This window comes from Macaca nemestrina, chromosome X (assembly GCF_043159975.1).
Source record: "Macaca nemestrina isolate mMacNem1 chromosome X, mMacNem.hap1, whole genome shotgun sequence".
Lineage (NCBI taxonomy): Eukaryota > Metazoa > Chordata > Mammalia > Primates > Cercopithecidae > Macaca > Macaca nemestrina.
The window spans coordinates 8083319-8088407 of NC_092145.1; the positions used below are offsets into that span (position 1 = coordinate 8083319).

Here is a 5089-nt window from a genome sequence, read left to right on the forward strand (position 1 = left end):
CTCCCATCTTCTGCCTGGAATGTAAAATCTAGTGTTTTGGGATCCCAGTTGATGAAGAAGGTTTAAGGTCTCAATAGTCAGTGCTCAGAGAATTTTACTTAACCCCAGTTTTCAATATGGTATCCCCACCCTCATCTGTGCTTCATATTCTCTAGTCCAGACATCTGTTTTATCTTCTCCACAGGCTATACATTTGGTCGTCTGATGAGTTTGGGGAACAGCAGTCAACCACACAGCCAGGGTTTAAAGGAGTATACATCTGGGCCTCCAGATGTTCAGACTTTCAAGCACTCTGTTTTCAACCTCTTGTTCCCCCTCGCTCTTTCCAGAGGTACTTGGTACAGTCAGTTCCTGGAATTTAAGGAGACTCTTCAGTACAAGTCATGTTGTTTCTTGGCTTCCCCTACTATCCGCTTAAGGTTCAGGTTCCTTTTTTTTTTTTTTTTTTTTTTTTTGAGACGGAGTCTTGCTCTGTCACCCAGGCTGGAGTGCAGTGGCGCGATTTCGGCTCACTGCAAGCTCTGCCTCCTGGGTTCACGCCATTCTCCTGCCTCAGCCTCCTGAGTAGCTGGGACTACAGGCACCCGCCACCGCGCCTGGCTATTTTTTGTATTTTTAGTAGAGACCGGGTTTCACCGTGTCAGGTTACTTTTTAAATTTTTAGTTCTGGGGTACTGGTGCAGGATGTGCAGGTTTGCTACATAGGTAAACGTGTGCCATGATGGTTTGCTGCACCTGTCAATCCATCACCTAGGTATTAAGCCCTGCATGCATTACATATTTTTCCTATGCTCTCCCTCCCCTACCCACCCACCGACAGGCCCCATTGTGTGTTGTTCCCCTCCCTGTGTCCATGTGTTCACATTGTTCAACTCCCACTTATGAGTGAGAACTTGCAGTGTTTGGTTTTCTGTTCCTGCGTTAGTTTGCTGAGGATAATGGCTTCCAACTCGACCCATGTCCCTGCAAAGGACGTGATCTCATTCCTTTTTTGTGGCTGCATGACCACCTTTTCTTTATCCAGTCTACCATTTATGGACATTTAGGTTGATTCCATGTCTTTGCTATTGTTAATAGTGCTGCAATGAATACATGTTTGCATGTATCTTTATAATAGAATGATTTATATTCCTTAGAACGTATACCCAGTAATGGGATTGCTGGGTCAAATGGTATTTCTGCCTCTAGGTCTTTGAGCAATCACCGCACTGTCTTCCACAATAGTTGAACTAATTTACACTCCCACCAACAATGTAAGTGTTCCTTTTTCTTCACAACCTTGCCAGCATCTCTTGTTTTTTGACTTTTTAAAAATAGCCATTATGACTGGTGTGAGATGGTATCTCACTGTGGTTTTGATTTGCATTTCTCTAATGATCAGTGATGTTGAGCTTTTTTCATTTTTTTTATATGTTTTTCATGTTTCATACATATATGCTTTTCATATATGTTTCATACATATATGCTTTTCTTATATATTTTATACATATATGGTTTTCATATGTTTCATACATGTTTTCACATATGTTTCACACATCCATGTTTTCATGTTTCATACATGCATGTTTTCATATATGTTTCAACATACATGTTTTCATGTTTTACACATGCATGTTTTTCATATGTTTCTTTCATATGTTTTTCATATATGTTCCTTTCATATAGATTTCTTTCGTATATGTTTTTCATCTATGTTTCTTTCATATATGAAGTTCATTCATGATTTGGCTCTCTGCTTGCCTGTTGTTGGTGTATAAGAATGCTAGCTGTTTTTGTACATTTATTTTATATCCTGAAACTTTGCTGAAGTTGCTTATCAGCTTAAGAAGCTTTTGGGCTGAGACAATGGAGTTTTCTAGATATAGCATCATGTCATCTGCAAACAAAGATAGTTTGACTTCCTATTTGAATATGCTTTATTTCTTTCTATTGTGAGGTTGCCCTGGCCAGAACTCCCAATACTAGTTTGAACAGGAATGGTGAGAGAGGGCATTCATGTCTTGTGCTGGTTTTCAAGGGGAATGCTTCCAGCTTTTGCCCATTCAGTGTACTGTTGGCTGTGGGTTGTCATATATGGTCCTCATTATTTTGAGGTATGTTCCTTCAATACCTAGTTTATTGAGAGTTTTTAACATGAAAGGATGTTGAAGTTTATCAAAGGCATTTTCTGCATCTATTGATATAATCCTGTGTTTTTTGTCTTTAGATATGTTTATGTGATGAATCACATTTATTGATTTGTGTACGTTGAACCAACCTTGCATCCTGGGGATGAAGCCAACTTGATCATGGTGGACAAACTATTTGATGTGCTGCTAGATTTGGTTTGCCAGTGTTTTATTGAGGATTTTTGCATCTACATTCATCCAGGATATTGGCCTGAAGTATTCTTTTTTCATTGTGCCTCTGCCAGGTTTTGATATCAGGATGATGCTGGACTCATAAAATGAGTTAGGGAGGAGTCCCTACTTGTCATTTTTAAAAAATTGTTTTAGTATAAATGATGCCAGCTCTTCTTTGTACCTCTGGTAAAATTCGGCTGTGAATCCATCTGGTCCTGGGCTTTTTCTGGTTGATAGACTATTTATTACTGCCTCAGTTTCAGAAATCATTATTGGTGTATTTAGGGATTCCATTTCTTCCTGGTTCAGTCTTGGGAGGGTGTATGTGTCCACGAATTTATCCATTTCTTCTAGATTTTCAAGTTTATGTGCATAGAGGTGTTTATAGTATTCTCTGATGGCTGTTGGTATTTCTGTGGGTCAGTGGTGATATCCCCCTTATCATTTCTGATTGTGTTTATTTGAATCTTCTCTCTTTTCTTCTTTATTCATTTAGCTAGTGGTCTATTTTATTAATCTTTTCGAAAAACCAGCTCCTGGTTTCATTGTTATTTTGAAGGGTTTTTTGTGTCTCTATCTCCTTCAGTTCAGCTCTGATCTTAGTTAATTCTTGCCTTCTGCTAGCGTAGGGGTTTGTTTGCTCTTGCTTTTCTAGTTCTTTTAGTTGAGATGTTAGGTTGTTAACTTGATATATTTCTAGCTTTTTTTTTGTGGGCATTTAGTACTATAAATTTCCCTCTTAACACTGCTTTAGCTGGATCCCAGAGATTCTGGTACATTGTCTCTTTGTTCTCATTAGTCACAGAGTTTCTTGATTTCTGCTTAATTTTATCATTTACCCAAGAGTCATTTAGGAGAAGGTTTTTCCATTTACATGTAATTGTGTTGTTTTGAGTCAAATTCTTAATCTTGAGTTCTAATTTGATTGTACTGTGGTCTGAGAGACTGTTAGGATTTCAGTTTTTTTGTATTTGATGAGGAGTGTTTTACTTCTAATTATGTGATCAATTTTAGAGTAAGTGCCATGTGGCAATGAGAAGAATGTATAGTCTGTTGAATTTGGGTGGAGAGTTCTGTAGATATCTATCAGCCCCACTTGATCCAGAGCTGAGTTCAGGTTTTAAATATCTTTGTTAATTTTCTGTCTCAATGATCTAATATTGACATCGGGGTGTTAAAGTCTCCCAATATTATTGTGTAGGAGTCTAAGTCTCTTTGTAGGTCCCTAAGAACTTGCTTTATTAATCTGGGTGCTCCCGTATTGCATGCATATATAAGATAATTAGCTCTTCTGGTTGAATTGAACCTTTTACCATTATGTAATGCTCTTCTTTGTCTTTTTTGAACTTTGTTCGTTTAAAATCTGTTTTGTCAGAAATTGATATTGCAACCCCTGCTTTTTTCTGTTTTCCATCTGCTTGATAACATTTCCTCCATCCCTTTATTTTGAACCTATGTGTGTCTTTGCATGTGAGATGGGTCTCTTGAAGACAGCATACCAGTGGGTCATGACTCTGTCAAGCTTGCCATCTGTGCCTTTTAATTGGGATATTTAGCCCATTCACATTTAAGGTTAGTATTTTTATGTGTGAATTTGATCCTGTCATGATGATTCTGGCTGGTTATTTTGCAGGCTTGTTTTTGTGGTTGCTTAATGGTGTCACTGGTCTGTGCAATTCAGTGTGTTTTCATAATGGCTGGTAGTGGTTTTTCCTTTCCATATTCAGTGCTTCCTTCAGGAAATCTTGCAAGGCAGGCCTGCAAGTGTTGAAAAATTCACTAAGCATTTGCTTGTCTGAAAAGGATCTTACTTTCTTGTTTGCTTATGAAGAAAAATATGGAATGCTTCACAAGTTTGCATGTCATCTTTGTGCAAGGGACATACTAATGTTCTCTCTACCTTTTCATTTTAGTATATATGCTGCTGAAGTAACCACCAAAAGATTTTTTTAGTGGTTGCATAATAGTCTTCAGTCATTCTTCAACTGGTAGTTGTCCAATTTTCTTTCACCTTTTTATATTATCAAAAAAATTCACAGGGAACATATGTATATCCATTGATATGGGGTTTTCTGTTAGACATAAAAAAGGAATTGCTCAATGTGTGCTGCTTTTGAGTGCAAATAACAGAACTCAAACCAGCAATGGTTTAAACCAGGAATATATTAGTTGTTTAGTGAACAAGAAATCTGGTAGAAGATAGTCACAGTTTGAGTGTTCAAAGTCATAGTCCACAAGCCAAGCTCTTTTCATAATTCTATTTTTCCATTCCTAGGCATATTGTCTCTTGGTTACAAGATGTCTACTGAAGCTCCAGATGTTCACACAACAAGATACAAAGTATAAGGGGAAGGAAGAGGGCAAACAGAAGGCCAAAAACAATTTCACATATATCCATCTCTATACCAGTCAATGGTCAATGGGAATGGCATGTCATGATTTATTTGGACTGGGTGCATTGCTCCCTAAACAAGACCATGCTCCTATCAGTGAAGAAAAAAATATGTAGAGAAAATAACCCTTTGAAAGGCAACCAACAGCATCTGCCATGTTATGATATGGAATTGATTAATGTGCTACTTAGACATCCTTAGTAAAATATCTGTTAGGGAAACAGGAGCCTAGCAGTACCAGGGTAACACCATTTTAAGTTCAGCTCCATCTTGAGACTGAAAAGGTGCTTTCCATTCCAGCCATGACTCATGGTTATAAAGTGTTTATAGTGGAGGAAAACCTACAAGGACACA

General features: G+C 37.8%; 1 non-coding gene across 1 annotated transcript; it reads right to left on the reverse strand.

Annotated features, from left to right (window-relative positions):
- Positions 1 to 4173: 4173 nt before the first annotated feature.
- LOC112427308 (U6 spliceosomal RNA) lies at positions 4174 to 4275 on the reverse strand. Its single transcript, XR_003018808.1, has one exon. It is a non-coding gene; the product is annotated as a U6 spliceosomal RNA (small nuclear RNA).
- Between the last annotated feature and the right edge of the window lie 814 nt (positions 4276 to 5089).